Genomic DNA, 17529 nt, shown 5'->3' on the forward strand with positions numbered 1-17529 from the left:
GAGAGAGAGCAGGGGAGGGGCAGGGAGAGAGAACCCCAAGTAGGCTCAGCACCATTAGCAGGGAACCCAACGTGGGGCTCGAACCCACAAACCATGAGATCATGACCCGAGCAGGAACCAAGAGTTAGGCGTTTAACTGACTGAGCCACCCAGGTGTCCCTCAACAGTTTTTTAAAATAGTTTGTGTAGACTCATAGATTCAGAACGAGACATGGAGGGACACTTACCCAGATTTTGAGAAGGCAGGTTGATTTGATTAGATGCACTTATTTAAGGAGATAGAGCCGAGATAGGAAACTTCTCCTGCTGAGGATCCCTGTGCAGTCTGCTTAGCCCATGTGGTGACGTGTATAGGCAGGGCTATCCTAGACTGAGCACTTGATAAATTCTGAGCCAGAGTTTCACGCAGAAGGTGTATTGCAAATAAACATCTGTATGGTTTGGGGAAGACAGGATTGGGCTCCGGGAGGCACTGACTTATAGTTCTGTGGCAACGGGGGTCTCATCTGATTCTACAGGGAGCTCTGGAGCTGGGGTGGCCCTTCAGAGTTGTCCCATATTGAGGCATTGGGACCAGACCTTTGTATCCCTTCATGAGCCAGTCATTGGCCATAGCTAGTCCCCTAGCAGGGACCATCATCCTGGTTGAGGCACATCCCTGCAGCTGAGGGCAATTCCCAGTGAAGAACTCATCTGTGAGTCGCCAGCACGAAGGATCCTTAGCAGCCGGGACATGAGTGTATCGGTCCTGAAGAGGGGCACTGGCTGGAGAACCTTTGAGTGCCCTACGGTCCATTCCCTGTGCTGCTCAAATCTACTTCTTTTCTATAAATAAACTCACCCGATCTGGGAGCATCTATTGTGTTTTGGTTGGTCTTGTTCCCTTGGAGCTTAAAAATGAAGGTTTATTAGGAAATACTACAGCTCTTGCTTCTACAGTTATCTCAAGGCTGTGACTTACGCTTCTTTACCATTCATTCTAGAGACCTCTCAGCCCTGGCTAGCCCCCCTGCTGGTCTAGGTGGCTGATCTCCCAGATTATCCTGAGCTCTTGGCAACTGTGCCCCTCTCAAGTCATGGCTCCTGTTCTTATCCATTTGCCATGAAATGGTAAGCATGGGAGCATCAAGAGACTCTGCAGTGGATCACCTGATTGCCAAACACGTCCTTCCCTACTTCTGCTATGTAGCTTAAGAGAATCCCCTCATGTGGGCCAGGGGTAATTCCCCTTACCAGGATGGTAGACTCCTTTGCTTGTCTGCAGGCCTCCTGGTATCAAGATCCCAAAGTAATTGGGTGGCAGCTATAGGTTGAAGTTCAAAGGGACTCTTACTGTGTCCCCAGGTAGAAGTATTCCGCCTTTGAGAATTAGGACCTTCAGACGCACAGAACCTAAACTTGCATGGATAACAAGCATAAGTAACCCAAGCGGATTACAGGTGGCAGGGGTGATAAATAGTTTTACCTTTTAGTTCCTGGGCATATGTATTCTACCTAATGGGGACACAGAAATAAGTGCTGGTCATTTAGAGTATACGTTGAGTTCTGGAGCCAGCCTCATAGAGTATCATCTCTAAGATGGTCCCTCAGCTATGTCATTAAGGAGCCATTCCACTGCCCTTGCAATCTAGGGCCTTCTCAGTACTACAGCATGTGAAGACACCAGTGGTTTTCACAGTCATATGCCCCCTGCCACAGTACCTCTGCTGCAGAGTGGGTCACCTGGTCTGAGGTAGTGTTTTGTGAAATCCCAAGTGGGTGGCACTCTTATAAGTCTTTGGATAGTGATAACTGTTCAGGGCTGTGCGCAGGGAAGGAAAACACACACCTGGAATAGGTATCTTTCCTAGTCAAGATGAATTGTGGCCTTTTCCAGGGTGGAAGCGGTCCAATGTAGTTGACTTGCCACCAAGTGACTGGCTGATCTCTTTGAGGGATGGTGTCATATGTTGGATATGTGGTAATATTTGGTGCTGGCACTTGGTAATTGAGAGCCTGTGCTATTAGACTCATTCATAGGCTTTATCCCTGCAATCGTGGCTGCTATGTTTATTCAGGCATTATCCCAGCACCAGTGTGGCTGATGACAAAGATAGGCCAATTCACTGTCAACTTTGTTGTTTAATCTCTTCCATCAGAGATGCTCTGTGGTGGGAATTAACATGTACTTCGAAGATCTTCTGTGTTCATGCCCTCTCGCATAGGTCATCCAAATGCCTCTTCCCAAACCTCTTTCTCCCCAAGCTCCCAAATTATCTCCCACCAGACCCCTGACTAACTGGCTAGGCCATTGTCCCTGAGTTAATGTATATGTAACTTCCACTTACTTTCTGCACAAAGTGGAAGACAAGTGCGTCACTGGCAGCCTTGCCTCCTGGGAAGATTGCTACCCCATGCAGGCTACCCCTGCGTGGGCTGTAGTGCGGCTCAGCTCTAGGCTGAAGCGGCTCAGCCTCTTCCCTCCCATGTCTCCCAGTCCTGAGAGGCTCCCTCATGCAGCTGTAGGCAATGGGCTGGTGCATTTGTCCTGGAGGATTTGTGAGTTTGTGCCACCAGCCTATGCAGCCTGAGATGTTCTCTCTGCACCTGCTCATGACTGATCCCTGTTGGACCACTTCCATTTATAACCAATTCTTCTTTTTTTTAATCTCAAAAAGATGATGGCACTATGCCGTCTAGGAAGGCTCAAAGACACAATCAGTTCTGCATTTCCTGGATTAACGATTAAATAATAGTTGGCAAGAATACATGCCAGTGCCAATTGCCCATAGTTGAGCTGCATCCAGGAAATTTGGTCAAGGACTAAAAAGAATTTCAGGGAGAACCAAAATACCCCTAGTGTCCAAACAGCTAGGGTTGGCTGAGGCTGACTTAGGAAGGAGGCAAAGTTTGTTTTTCCTTTTTATACAGTTTTGTACTTGAATGTTTTTATAGTAAAAATTGGAAAGTATGTGGGTTTTGGTGTTCAAATGACCCAGATTAAAATCTTAGCTCCATTTCTGGGGCGCCTGTGTGGCTCAGTTGGTTAAGCATCTGACTCTTGATTTTGGCTCAGGTCATGATCTCATGGTTTGTGAGATCGAGCCCCACGTCAGCATGGAGCCTGCTTGGGATTCTCTCTCTCCCTCTCTCTCTGTCCCTCTCCTGCTTGTGCTCTCTCTCTCTCTCCTCTCTCTCTCTCAGGATAAATAAACATTAAAAAAAGTCTTAGCTCCATTATCTTCCAGCTGTGTGAATTATTTTCTTTAGCGTTTGTTTGTTTATCTATGTATTTATTTATTTTAGTGATCTCTACACCCAGTGCGGGGCTAGGACTCACCACCCTGAGATCAAGAGTCACGGGCTCTGCTGACTGAGCCAGCCAGATGCTTCTCTCAGGCAAATGATTTAACCTGTCTGAAACTCAGTTTGCTAGCTAAAGATTGTAATTAGTAGTGTGTACCTCCTGGGGTTATTGTGAGGGTTAAATGAGATCTTTGCCTGGCGTGTAGGAGTTTCCCATTACATGCTGAGCAAACGACTGGATAAATGACGGTTGTTTTGAGCTGGTGTGTGCAGAGTACCCTGTGTGGTACCTGTTGTGAAGGACAGGTGAAGGGGAGGAGGAGAAAGGATCAAGGTGAACTTGGGTGGCCTCAAGTGTCAGTCTCTGCAAGCCAGGAGGTGGCAGGTACTGAGAATGTTCAGGTTCTCTGAGCCATCTAGAACTGTCACCCTAAATTCACTGAGCGATTACAGGGAGAGCTGGGGGTTTGTGCAGAGGGAGTGAGAATGACGGGTGAGGCTATTGTATGGGGTGATCCTGGTGATGTATTTATATACGTTCTTGAAACACCTTGAAACTCCTCCTCTTCTAAATCCTTTGTCTTGCTTTTGAGGTCCCACCCCTCTTCTACCTACTCATTCGTTTGCTTAAACTCATCTCCTCCCCATCCTCTTTTTTCCTGCACTTTTTCCAGTGTGTTTCCCCTGTTTGGATTGTCCTACACTTCACACTTCACCTCCTCCAGGCAGCCTCCTGGGGTGAATCCCTTCTCCTTGCTATTTTGAACCAAATGCCCGGGCCCTCCAGTCAGCACAGGATGGATCTCTGCTTACCTCATTTGTGTGCTTCTCATTTCTCTGTGGAGAATTGCATTTCTGGGGAACGGCTATCACAGTGCTCAAAAAAAAAAAAAAGAATATTAGCTCAATCCCTATCTGTTGGGTAATTATCATGTGTCTCTTTAGACCTTCCAACAAATAAACAGGGCAGTCCCCGTGTGGAGAACCCTGATTCATTTCCAGTGTGTGTGAAAACATCATGTTACTTCCCTGAGCTTCAGCTTCATAAATTGAGAGTATTGGGTTTGATAACCGAGGTCTTTTCCAATAAGAAAAGTACACGACTCTATGAAATATGAGGCAGCAACATATGCTATCAGATCTTTGCATGGCTGGCTCCTTGTCATTCAGGTCACTTAGTTACTCTAACACATGACCCCAGCTTTTAATTTTAAGTGGCGATAAATGCAAAGAAGAAACTGCCTGCCTTTCTCCTGTCCTTCTTTTCCTTTTTTTCTTTCCATCCTTGTTTATTTGTTTATTGTCTATCTCTCTTCACTAAAGTGTGAGATGCAGGAGTTCAGGCCCATGTTTTAGTCATACTTGTTTCCCCAGCGTCTGTAACGGTGTCTGGTGCATAGTAGGTGCTCTGTAAATACTTGTCCAATGAATGAACGAGGTCCCTTAAACTGGATAAATCCAACTGTATGTGAGCTGTTAGTAGCCAGAATCCTTACCATTAAATGGGAATTCTACAGTTCATTCTGTATTCCATCTAGAACTACACATAAGTTGGGCTGAGTGTGTGGGTGTCCTCATTGCGTGCAAGTCTCAGGACAGCAGGGGCCCCAGCTGCTTAGGCGTTATGTTTGCCATGGTGTTCCTTTTGACTTTATACCATGCAGTGGTTTCTTACAGCCCTGGCTTTAGGAGCCATACATGATGACAGCTCCAGCCTCATGGTGATGACCTGAGGATTTAATTTATGAGTTCTTTGGACCAGTCCTTTCTCCTTTTGAAATAAGCCTGGAACCATTACTTGGTAAACCGTGTTGATACGTTTTCATCTCCCACTGGTTGGTTCATTACACTGTCTGGTTTATGTGGTCTCCCCAGAGACTGTCAGCTCATCTGTGCAGTGGTTTGCTCCATCTACAGTGGTTCATTGTTTTCAAGGAAAAATAGTATTCACCATCAAGCATGGCTGCAGACCTTGCCCTGCTGAGATTCTGGAGATAAAACAGCTCTGCAGATGAATACTTGCTTGAAGCCCAGGGCTCAGGGAGTTTAGTGCCTTTCTGAAACTGAGTGTTTTGGGTAGGGTCATTGTCTGCAACAGCTAGGACTTCCAGGATGGAAAAAAGAGTCAACTTTAGTTGCATTGTAGAGCAAGGGCAAGGGGAGGATGGGAAGATTGATGACTTTGCAGGGACTGTGTTGTGTGCAATTATCTCAGTTAATCCCCTGGCAAAACAGGAGAAAACCAATGCTCGTTGATTTAAGTACCTATATTTAATAGGCTGAGCTAGTCCCTCAACACAGACCTGGCTGACATCAAAGGCCATGACGTTTTTTATTATACTGGGCAGTGCCCAGAACAGTGCCTGGTATATCAAGGAATCTACATTGAATGAATGAATGAATGAATGAATGGATGGATGGATAGATGAGTGAATGAATACTGACCAAGCTTCATTTCACTTCTTTGCATTTTCTATTGTGAGGCCCTCGTTTTCATTCTACTCCAGAACTGCTGGCTACTTAACTCCCCTCTCTAACTTTGGTGCTCCCCGTGGGTCTGCCGTTCTCTTAACGTGCTGATCCATTTTTTACCATGTACACTGAGCTCTCCACCCTTCTAGACTTTCCAGTTTTGCTCCTACTCTTCTCAGGACCTTTGCTAGGAGGTTGGTAAAGTAATGGGTGCCTCAATGTTTATGGTGCTCCTTATGCCCTCCTTCTTGAAGAATTACTTTAACGCCACGGTAGATCTCTATAGCAGCTGTTTTGGGGACAAGTTGCATTTAGGTACAGGAGGTAGACTTTGGGTGGGAGGGAGTATGAATGCCTTCCAAGTTGCTGCTTCTACTTATGCTGATGAAGCAGAATTGAGAGGGAAACCTAGGCGCAAAGAGAGTGTGTGTTTGGGAGATAGAACAGGGGGTTGAAGGATATTCCAGCTATGAGGAGGGAACCATCAGCTGGCAGACCAAGACTGTTAAGTCTCTAATGTTGAAGAGTGAACACAAAATATCTTCTCCAGACTTCTTCCCTAGATTTTAATGAGTAGGATGGGGGATTTTGTCGTCCTACCTTTAAAGAAAATGTGACTCTGTATGTTACAATCTATCCTATATAAGAACTGATCCGTCATAAACAGGGAGGTTTGGAAGCAGAGCTTTGAAACCTTAAGGCCCCCAAACCACTGCATCAGCGGTGCTCAGTTCACTCCACCGCCAAGCCTTCCAGGGGTGCCTGCTTACTAAAGTCCAGCCCCATGGTCTGAGAAGTCTAGAAGCTTAGAGGGCAGCCCCTTTGATTGTTCTCAGGTAGTAGGGTTAGGAAATCCTCCTCTGACTTCCATCCCTTAACCTGTGTGTGGCCCTCAGGAAGGGAACAGATTTAGTCCTCACCAGGAACAGCTCCAACAATCTCAGCCTGCAGAGGGTTAATTATGCATGCAGCTCTGCTTTGCACATTGAAAGGGACAAAAGGCAGGGTCAGATTAAAGTCACAGAAGCAGTGCTTTGCAGCTGATTGTCCTCTGCCCTATGTCCCTAAACACATACATGTGGGTAAAAGCTACAAACGTGGATCACGGTTTTTCTGTTGACTGTGTGACAGCCTCTGCCTCCGGGTCTCTGTATCCTCATTTGGAATTTCTGGCTCTATTGTCAGTGATTCTAAGCACTATAGAAATAATCCCTGCTTTCTCTCTCTCTCTTTCTCTCTCTCTCTCTCTCTCTCTCTCTCTCTCACTCTCTCTGTCTCTCTTTCTCTGTATGTGCATGTGTGTGTGAGAGGAGGAGCAGGGTGGGGTAAGGTCTTTGGAGGGAAGAATCTCAGAGATCTAGATTAATCTGTAATTGACAAAGGAGACCCTTCTGAAATTTGTGCACAGTCCTCAAGTAAAGTTGTTGAGCATACCATAGGCATCATCACTGAATTTGATTAATCATCGAAGATAGAGTCCAACTTTCAAATTCTCCCCCTCTGGGCACAGCATCATTCATACGTTTAGCTGGTATTTACTGAGTGTCTACTGAGTGAATAATTGTATTGCTGGTTCTGTGTGGAATGCATTATTTAAGCCACACATGGGTTTAAGATTGACCAGCAAAGAAAAGTCAGTGATATCAGTAAAATCATCATAATTGTAGCTACCATTTATTGGCTACCTACTCATTAGACAGATATTGTATAATTCATGTAACCCTTGCTCTGACACCCCTCACTGTAGCAACATCCTCGCCAAGTGGGTGTTATCAGAGGTTTCGCAACAAGTGTATGCCAGACCTGGGACTGAAGTCCAGGCTCTTCTGACTGTGTAGCCTTGGCTCTCTTCTGGAAGTCACATTGCCTCCCCATAGGGACAGAGGCAGGGACCAGTCACAAGGCAACAACAGCAACTTTGTGCTGAAAACACTGAATTCAGTCTAGTCCATACAGTCTCACTGAGCATGCAAACATCTCGTAGGGTAAGTTTAGTCTAGGCAGACATCATGGAGAAGGTGTCTCCTTAGCAAATCATACAAGGAAGGGAGAATTCAGATTCATGGGGAAGTCCACTTGGGCTTGCCTTGGTTTTGGTTCGCTTAGGGATCAAACACAACTGACAAGCGGAAAAGCTACTCTCCTTTCTGGCCTTCCCTTTTTCCTTCAGTAAGGAGAAAGTCTGACTTAAAGGAAAGGACCCTCTCCCTCTGGCCATCTCTTTTTGCCAGTGCTGAGGTAGGAAAACCCATCTCTCCCTATTCATCTTCTTCTTCCCTCTCCCCTCAGACTGGAGTTCCCATCCTGTACTTTGTGCTTTTCACTTAACGAATGTTAATGAGACGGCATTGTAATCACCGGATTTTATAAATATCTCATCCACAAATTGGACCACAAAACCCAAATGAGCCAGCTGAGCATCTATATTCCATGAGCCTGTGTTTTCCCCACAGTCTTAACCAAAGGATGTAAAACGTGTTCTTGCTTTGAAGCTGCTCAGGCCCATGGGTGTTAGATGCCGAGGACAACTGCTGTGTGCCTGTCCCTAACTCAAGTGGCTTGTTGGGTATGAGCCTTTCACAGAGTCCTGGGTGATGTAAGGGATTTAGGCTTGATCAATTATACCCTTTTCAAGTTAACGCTAGAAAAATGAGAAATTGATTTTTTTGACGAAACAATATTTTAGAAATTCAGGATATAAAAATGGGATTTGACCTCTCTTATCAAGTCAGCTATCATCATGATGATTACAGTCTACAATTATGCCATATTTTGTATGTCACGGCCTAATGCGATCAGCTTGTCAGATTTGTTCGGGGAGAGGGTAGAGCGATGATAAAGCATCCAGCTGTGACTGCTTTGTGGTGTGAAGGGGAGAACCTGGAAGATCCATCTTGTTCAGCAAATTTGCTGGAGTGAGCGTCCTCAGACATGGGCATCAGAATCTAATAATCCTGTTTAATTTCTCTTCAGTGATCTAATAAACAAAAGCTGTATTGAATAACTTTTCTTGTGCTTCATATTTGTACGTGGTATTTTTTCGTGCCCCTATTATACCTAAATCGTAACAAACAGTAAGTGAGGAGATAATGTACATTGGAGACAGTGTGTTGACTCACTGATCGGTTAAATGGGATTTTGAAGGTAGGATTGAACTCTATGCGCTTTTGTATCCTCAGTGCTGCTCGGCTCACAGGAAGGATTCAATTCATGTTCACTGAGTATCGGTAAATACTCCCAGCCTTGGAACCATCTGAAGAATAGTCCCCAGGCTTCTCCACTGCAGTAATATAAAAGAGATCCCAATTCTTTAAAATTTGCCTGTAAAAAATGTTGCTCGCTTTGGTTAAGTGACTTTTTGCAAGGTGGTTGGTTAGTCCAAACATTTCACTGGTAAGCGAAACAAACAACAAATAGAATGGAAGGAGCACATGGGAGATTTTGTTAAAAACCACCATCATCACCTCCCTTCCGATATGGACACCTGAACGGCTGTGACTTTAGCTTTCCTACTGTTCATTCCCAAGTACTTCCACATTTTTCTGCACCATTTATTTAATCACTAGTTTAAAATGTCATTATCGTCATACACTGAGTTCTGGAATCTGCTTTCAGAATTTCTGTTCCAGAACAGAATATATTGACTTTTTTGTCTACTTATTCACTAATAATACACTTTTAATTATAGTTACTCTTTTATATGTTTTCACATCCTCCAAGGCTTGTAATTCATTATTAATTGTTTTTCAATGATTTTTTTGGTTATTTTGGGGTAGCTATTTTTTAGGCTGAACTCAATAGACATTTTGTCAAGTTAACTTGTTCATGTTGTTGTTGTTGCTGTTATTGTTGTTGTTGTTTTTGCTTGCTCTCTGCCTTCTGTTCCCAAAGTCTGGTGGGAATTTTTATCGCAACTCTTTTAAATGTATTTATTAATTTGCAGGAAAATTGACCCATTTATGATGTTACATCTCTCAATTTGATGTTGTATTTTCCGATATAGAGAAAACACTGTGTGGCAGGGAAACACCAGACTAAGAGTCAAAAGCATGTGGATTTTAGTATCTGCCCAGTCATAGCTGTGTCCTGTTTATGTCACTCTTTTCTTGTCTCAGATGTTGAAAAACGTAGATACATTTACATATATGAAGCTTTATGATTTATGGTTTTCAAAATGATTTATTATCCTTTGTTTGATAGAATCGGGGTATATCCTTTCCTCAATTCTAGGATTTTGTGTCAGATAAGTGGGATAATCACTGAACATATAGAGGAATTCTAATTCTGGTTGGGGGATAGGAAGGTACAAGAGACCATTGTTCCCCCCTAAAAAGGAGAATAAGCCATATAAGCTACAAAATCATAATTTTAAAAATTCATCAGGGGTGCCTGGGTGGCTCAGTTGGTTAAGCATCCAACTTTGGCTCAGGTCACGATCTCACAGTTCATGAGTTCGAACCCTGCGTCGGGCTCTGTGCTGACAGCTCAGAGCCTGGAGCCTGCTTCAGATTCTGTGTCCCCCTCTCGCTCTGCCCCTCCCCCGCTCACACTCTGTCTCTGTCTCTCTCTCTTAAAAACAAATAAACATCAAAAAAACCTCCTCAGACACAATGGCAACCCAAGTGTCCACGGAGGGATGAACAGATAAACAAAATGTGGTATCTACTACATATAGTGAAATATTCAGCCTTAAAAAGAAAGGAAATTCTGACACATGACGACCTGGATGAACTTTGAAGACATTATGGCAAGTGAAATAAGCTGGTTACAGAAGAATATACATCATTCATTCTGCTTGCACGAGGTGTACGGAGGAGTCAAATTCAGAGTCAGTAAGTAGAGCGGCGGTTGTCAGAGGCTGGGGAGAAAGGGAGTAGGGGGTTATTGTTTCACGGGTTCAAAGTTTCAGTTTGGGGAGATGAAGACATTTTGGAGACGGATGATGGTGCTGGCTGGCCAACCATGTGGATGCACTTAATGCCCCTGAATAGTACGCTTAAAACTGAACAAAATGGGGGCGCCTGGGTGGCGCAGTCGGTTAAGCGTCCGACTTCAGCCAGGTCACGATCTCGCGGTCCGTGAGTTCGAGCCCCGCGTCGGGCTCTGGGCCGATGGCTCGGAGCCTGGAGCCTGTTTCCGATTCTGTGTCTCCCTCTCTCTCTGCCCCTCCCCCGTTCATGCTCTGTCTCTCTCTGTCCCAAAAATAAATTAAAAAACGTTGAAAAAAAAAAATTAAAAAAAAAAAAAACTGAACAAAATGGTAAATTTTATGTTATGTGTATTTTGCCAGAATTAAAAAGAAACCCTCAGAGAACTGAGGATAGAAAGAAACTTGAAGGAACTACAACCCAGAAGTATTAAGCTAATTAAATAAATAAGCTATTTCTGGATGGGAAGAACAGAGTAGTGGGAGGGAGAAGAAGATACCAGAGGCAGGGATAAGAAGTCAGCTGAGCTTCAGATAACTTAAAAAAAAAAAAAAAACAAAACCAAAACTAAGTGTTTTATGGTTCTATAATTGACATACAATACATTTCAAATACTTAAAGTGTAAAATTGGATACATTTTGACATCATTATACATCCATGAAACTATCACCACGATCAAAATAATGAACATACTACCTCTGTAATCCCCTCTGTAATCCTTCCTTGTCTCCCCTCTGTAATCCTTCCTTGTCTCCCCTCTGTAATCCTTCCTTCTCCTCAACCCTCTCCCACCCACTACCCTCATCCTCCGGCAACCAGTGATCTGCTTTTTTGTCACCATAGATTAGTTTGTATTTTCAAGAATTTTATATAAATGGAATCATGTAGTATTGACTCTTTCAGGCTTGGCTCTTTTCACTCAGCATAATTATGTTAAGATTCATTTACATTCCCGAGTGTATCAATAGTTCATTTCTTTTCTTGTGGAATAGTATTCCGTTGTGTGGCTCTACCACAATTTTTATCAATTCATCTGCTAATGGGCATTTTGATTGTTCCCAGATTTTGGCCGCTACAAATAGAGCTGCTCTAAGTATTTGTGCATAAGTTTTTATATGGACATAGCTTTCTTGGGTAAATACCAAGGAGTGCAATAACTATATCACAGAGCAGGTATATGTTTAACTTTGAAAGAAACCATTGGGGCACCTGGGTGGCTCAGTTGGTTAAGTGTCCAGCTTTGGCTCAGGTCATGATCTAGTGGTCCGTGAGTTCAAGCCCTGTGTGGGGCTCTGTACTGAAAGCTTGGAGCCTGGAGACTGCTTCGGATTCCGTGTCTCCCTCTCTCTCTGCCCCTCCCCCCTCAAAAATACATAGCCATTAAAATTTTTTTAAAAAGTAAAGAAACCATCAAATCATTTCCCAAATGTGTATCAGAGTACCACTTTCTCCATGTCCCCACCAACACTTGATGGTGTCAGTCTTTTTATTTTAGTCATGTAAAAGAGTATGCCGTGGCATTTCATGTTTTAATTTGCATTTTGCTAATGACTGGTGACGGTGAGCATCTTTTCTGGTGCATATTTGCTGTCTGTTCAACTCTTTTGGTGAGCTTCTAGTGGCCACATGTAGGTTGGCCTGAGCGGTTAGTATCTTAAGGAACTCCAGCCACAAATCAGGTTTGAACCAACCCATGAATGCTTTATAGTGGGCTTCACTGAGTACATGGGGATAGTATATACTCTATTAGTTTTTGAGGGCTGCCAGAACAAAGTGCCCCAAGCTGAGTGGCTTAAACAACAAAAAAGAGAACAGAAGAGATCTTAGATCAGTGCAAGAACACACACAAACAAACGCTCCATTACATGTGTAATTGGAAAAACAGAAGGAGAAGAGAGAGAAAATGGGACAGATGAAATAGTTGAAGAAATAAGGGCCAAGAATTTTAAACAATTGTTAAAAGATATTAACCTACAGATCAAAGAATCTTGAAGCACTCCAGTTCAAGGGAAACCACTTCTAGGCACATGGGAGTCAAGCTGCTGGAAACCAGAGATAAAAAAAAATAATAATCTTAAACTATAGAAAACAATGAAAGAAGCACTTTACTAAAAGATAATATAAAAGCTGTCCATCTAGAATCCCGTTATCTAGTGACAATATCCTCCAAAAATTAAGGTAAGATAAAGACATTTTCAGATACTCTAAGACTGAGAGAATTAATCTTCAGCAGGGGGCACGTGGGTGGCTCAGTCCATTAAACATCCAACTCTTGATCTCACGGCTTGTAGGATCAAGCCCTCACTGGGGACTCTGTGCTGACAGCACGAAGCCTGCTTGGGATTCTCTCTCCCTCTCTCTCTCTGCCCCTCCTCTGCTCATTCCCTCTCTCTCTCTCTCTCTTTCTCTCTCTCTCTCAAAATAAATAAATAAACATTAAAAAAAATCTTCAGATCTGTACTAAAATAAATTCCAGAAGAAGTCCTCCAGGCTAAAGGAAAAAATGATGCCAAATGGAACCCTAGATCTTCAAGACAATTGAAGGCCACCAGAAAAGAGAATTATCCGGATAAATATAAAATACCTTTTCAAAATTATTCGATAGGTAGACACACCTATATATATGTCTGTATGTGTGTTTACATTTCTTTAAAAGAATATGGACTGCTTAACACGAAACAATAACAATATATTCTGGGGTAATTAAACATGTTGAAGTAAGATATATGAGAATAAGCACACAGGTTAGGAGAAGGAACAACTGGGTTATACTGTTTTAATCTTACAATGTTAATGAAGCTATATTAATATTATTTGAAATTAGACCTTGATAAGTTATAGATACATATTACAGTTTCTAGGGCAACTACTAAAAAAAATAGTAGTAAGAAATATGGCTAAGAAGACAGTAGGGGATGTAAAATGAATTACTAAAAATACTTGATTAACTTGAAGCCTGGAAGGGAGGAATAGAAAACAAAGAAAAGAAGAAACAAAAAGAGGATAAATACCAAGATGGAGAACTGAAATAGATGCATATATATGCATTAAATGCAAATTATATGAATACCCCACATAAAAGGCAGTGGTTGTCAGGCTGAATAAAACTCCTCTCTCTCTCTCTCCCTCTTTTGTAATTTCATATAAATAACATATATAACAGCTTTTATTTTTTTATTTATTTTTTAATTTATTTTTGGGACAGAGAGAGACAGAGCATGAACGGGGGAGGGGCAGAGAGAGAGGGAGACACAGAATCGGAAACAGGCTCCAGGCTCCGATCCATCAGCCCAGAGCCTGACGCGGGGCTCGAACTCACGGACCGCGAGATCGTGACCTGGCTGAAGTCGGACGCTTAACCGACTGCGCCACCCAGGCGCCCCTAACAGCTTTTAAATATAAAGGCACAGACAGATCAAAAGTAGACGGGTGGAAAAACATATACCATCCACATTCTAAGCATAAGAAAGTTGGTGTAGCTTAATATCATAAAAAGTGACTTCAAAGCAAGAGATTTACCAGAGATAGAGATATATTCTAATGATAAAGGGATCAATTCATCAAGATTTAGTATTCCCCAATGTGCTTACATCTAATAAGAGAAGTTCAATATTATGACACGAAACCAATCTTCCTAAAGGGAGAAATAGACAGAGCTACACTCATAGTTGGTGATTTTACACCCTCTCAGTTGATAGAAAAAGTAGACCAATAATTAGTAACCCTGGGCATCTGGATCTGTGGCTTGGTGACATTGATTTTGGAAAGTTCATGGCCATTATTACTTCAGATATTTCTTCATTCTCTCTTCTCCTGATATTCTTCTTCCAATTATGCATATGTTGCACCTTTTGATACTGTCCTATAGTTCTTGGATTTTCTGGGTTTTGTGTTATTTTCTTCCCCCATTCTTTTTTCTCTTTGTATTTTGGTTTTGGAAGTTTCCATTGACGTGTCTTCAAGCTCATGGATTCTTTCCTTGGCTGTGTCCAGTTTACTGATGAGCCCATCAAAACATTCTTTATTTTTGTTAATGTTTTTGATTTCTGGCATATCCTTTAGATTCTTTCTTTTGCTTCCATCTCTACCCATTAGCCATTTGTTCTTGAATGTTGTCTTCTTTTCCATTAGAGCTCTTAACATAATCATCATTGTTATTTAAAATTCCCTGTCTGGGGCACCTGGGTGGCTCAGTCAGTTGAACATCTGACTTCGGCTAAGGTCACGATCTCACAGTCCATGGGTTCATGCCCCGCGCGTCAGGCTCTGTGCTGACAGCTCAGAGCCTGGAGCCTGCTTTGGGTTCTGTGTTTCCCTCTCTCTCTGCCCCTCCCCTGCTCATGCTCTCTCTCTCTCTTAACAATAAATAAACATTAACAAAATTTTTTTAAATAAAAAAATAGAAAATAAGTTTCCCTGTCTGATACTTTGGCATCTCTGTCGCATCTGAGCCTGTTGTAATGATGGTTTGTTCAGACTTTGTTTCTTTTTTCATTTTTGCTTGCTTTGTAACTTTTTCTTGAAAGCCATGCATATTGTTTTGGGTACTAGGAACTGAAGTTAATAGGCCTTTAGATTTATGTTAATCTAAGATTTGGGCTGGGTTTAACATTTGCCGTAATTCCAGGTACCAGAAGATTCAGTTTCTTCTAGTGTCTTTGCTTTTGTGTCCTCTTGACTTGGGGCTTCCCTAAATACCCCTCTTCAGTGAGAGTCTGCCTTGCAGGTCTTTTAGCTGCAAGCCACTGTCACTGTACTGCTATTCTCCTGGTGTGGTGGTAAGGCAGGGGAAGGAGGATCATTTTCTAGTCTAAATCTCAACCTTTTAGTGGGCCTGTGTCTCAGGGCTGTGACCTTCACAAGTGTTTCTTCAGTGGTATTCCTTTCTTCCTCTGGCCCCTGCCTCCCCTCCCTGGATGCAGCATTTCCAATCTATTTTTTTGAAGCTCTGACCCCTTTGATTGCATTTTCCCCTCTTATGTGAAACAGGAAGACTGTAGGGGGCTGGGGTGGGAAGAATTCTCTTCCTTCAGCTGGTACACGGTTCTGGCAAAATCTTTCCCTGGAAGGTGGACCTTTGTTATAGACAAGGCTCTGGCCGAGTGCATTTAAAATTTATTCTTCCTTTCCTCCTTCTAGAGCTGTAAGCTGTAGGATCCCTTTTATATGCAGTCTAAAAATGGGGAAAGTAATCTATGGGGATAGAAATCAAGATGTGTTTGCCTCTGGGGTGGGAGAATTGACTGGAAGGGAATAAATGGAAATTTCAGGATTGATTGAAATATTTTATATGCTGCTTTGGGTGTCAAAAGTGATGGAATCGAACATGTAATATTTGTGTGCTTTGTTACATGTAAATTATACTTCAATAAGAAAAAAAGAAAACTCTGGCCTCTAGATATGGAAAAGCACAGTAATGTTAGCAAAGGATGTAGAACCATGAGGACACTGACAAATGGAAATCCTAACACAGGCCTAGGTGAAGAGTTTGGGAGAGGCAAGTTGATGTCAACACTTTACTTTGTGAGCTTCTATCAGTCATTCACTTACCTGGGTTTGAGTTTCCTCCTATATGAAAAGAAGCAGCTAGACCAGATAATCAATAAGTAGGGTAATCTTATTATATATTGTCCACATCATGACATTTTTGAGAGGGAGATGCAGCTCTCTTAATAATTATGCCAAGGGAAGAGTCAGTCATAAAGCCCCTCCTGTCCTGGGCTGTGGGGATGAACTCTCATCTTGTCAATAAGGGTCTCTAAAATGTCTTAGACCATGGGATTGTGGCAGCCTGGGTATCAGCAGCAGTGTGGATCTAGGAGCTTGATCTCGTGAGCTCACATAGGTTCCATTTGATCTGATGACGTATCAGGACCTGTCACTGCCGCTGCTTGCAGGGCAGCGAGAGGGGTTTTAGAAAGGCCTCCAGCCCTTCCAGTTCAGGGGGCTACTGTCTCCCATTTCTGTGGAATAATAAAGACTTCCTAGTAGTAAGATACTGACACTTGTAGGCTAAAACACAGTTGTTGAAATGAAATTAATTTCTCAATAGGATGAAACATGGATCCTCCTTTCACAGGTTCTGATGACATGAAAAGAAGGGGTCTCCTTTACAGATTACCCCTCCTTTTTATTTTCTATGTTTGAAGGCAGTTTATTAGCCTCTATTTATGAAACTCATAGAGATTATAAGCTATCAGTGTCATCTCTGTGCTGCCAAAGCTTTGGAGGGACTAAGAAGAAGGTCCTAAGGGACCAGGGTTCAAGCCATTCTGAAATGTAATAATGTCACGTTGATGGAATTCACTTTACTAAGAGACATCTGACTCAAATCCATTCTCAGAAGGAATTCAGTGGGTCACACAGACTGTGATATAGGTAACAGAGACTAGAAAGTATCTGGGAGATGACTGGAAAATGCTCCAGACATTAGTGAATTTCCCTCATATCCTAGGGAGGGAGTGGGATTTAGAAAAAACACAACCACTATGCTCAGTTAGGTGGGACTGAGACCCTTTTAAATAAATATGCTAATTTATAAGTAAATCCAGTCTCTAAGACGGTGAGAGCAGGAAGCCGCCTTCCAATTTTGTGTGCTGCTAAATAGGAACTCTTTGTCCCCAGGTTTGCCCCGTGGGTGTGTCTTGTGCTGAGAATCAGGAGGTCTCAGAGATTCTAGTCCCAGGTCTTGCCTGATGGCCAAGTATATGGACTTCATCAGCATGACCGTGGGAGTTAGTAACCACTTTACAAGATGGTTGAGAGGAAAATGAGATAATGGTTTAAAGTCCTTTGTATGCTGCCTGGTACATCATTCCATAAATTCCACTACCAGAAAGTTAC

At 42.7% G+C, this 17529-nt stretch overlaps 1 long non-coding RNA gene across 1 annotated transcript in view; it reads left to right on the forward strand.

Moving 5' to 3' along the window:
- Positions 1–17529, forward strand: part of LOC131490036 (uncharacterized) — a 259157-nt gene that overhangs the window by 24929 nt on the left and 216699 nt on the right. The gene's annotated exons all lie outside the window — the stretch shown is intronic.

Source organism: Neofelis nebulosa, chromosome 11 (genome assembly GCF_028018385.1).
Source record: "Neofelis nebulosa isolate mNeoNeb1 chromosome 11, mNeoNeb1.pri, whole genome shotgun sequence".
NCBI lineage: Eukaryota > Metazoa > Chordata > Mammalia > Carnivora > Felidae > Neofelis > Neofelis nebulosa.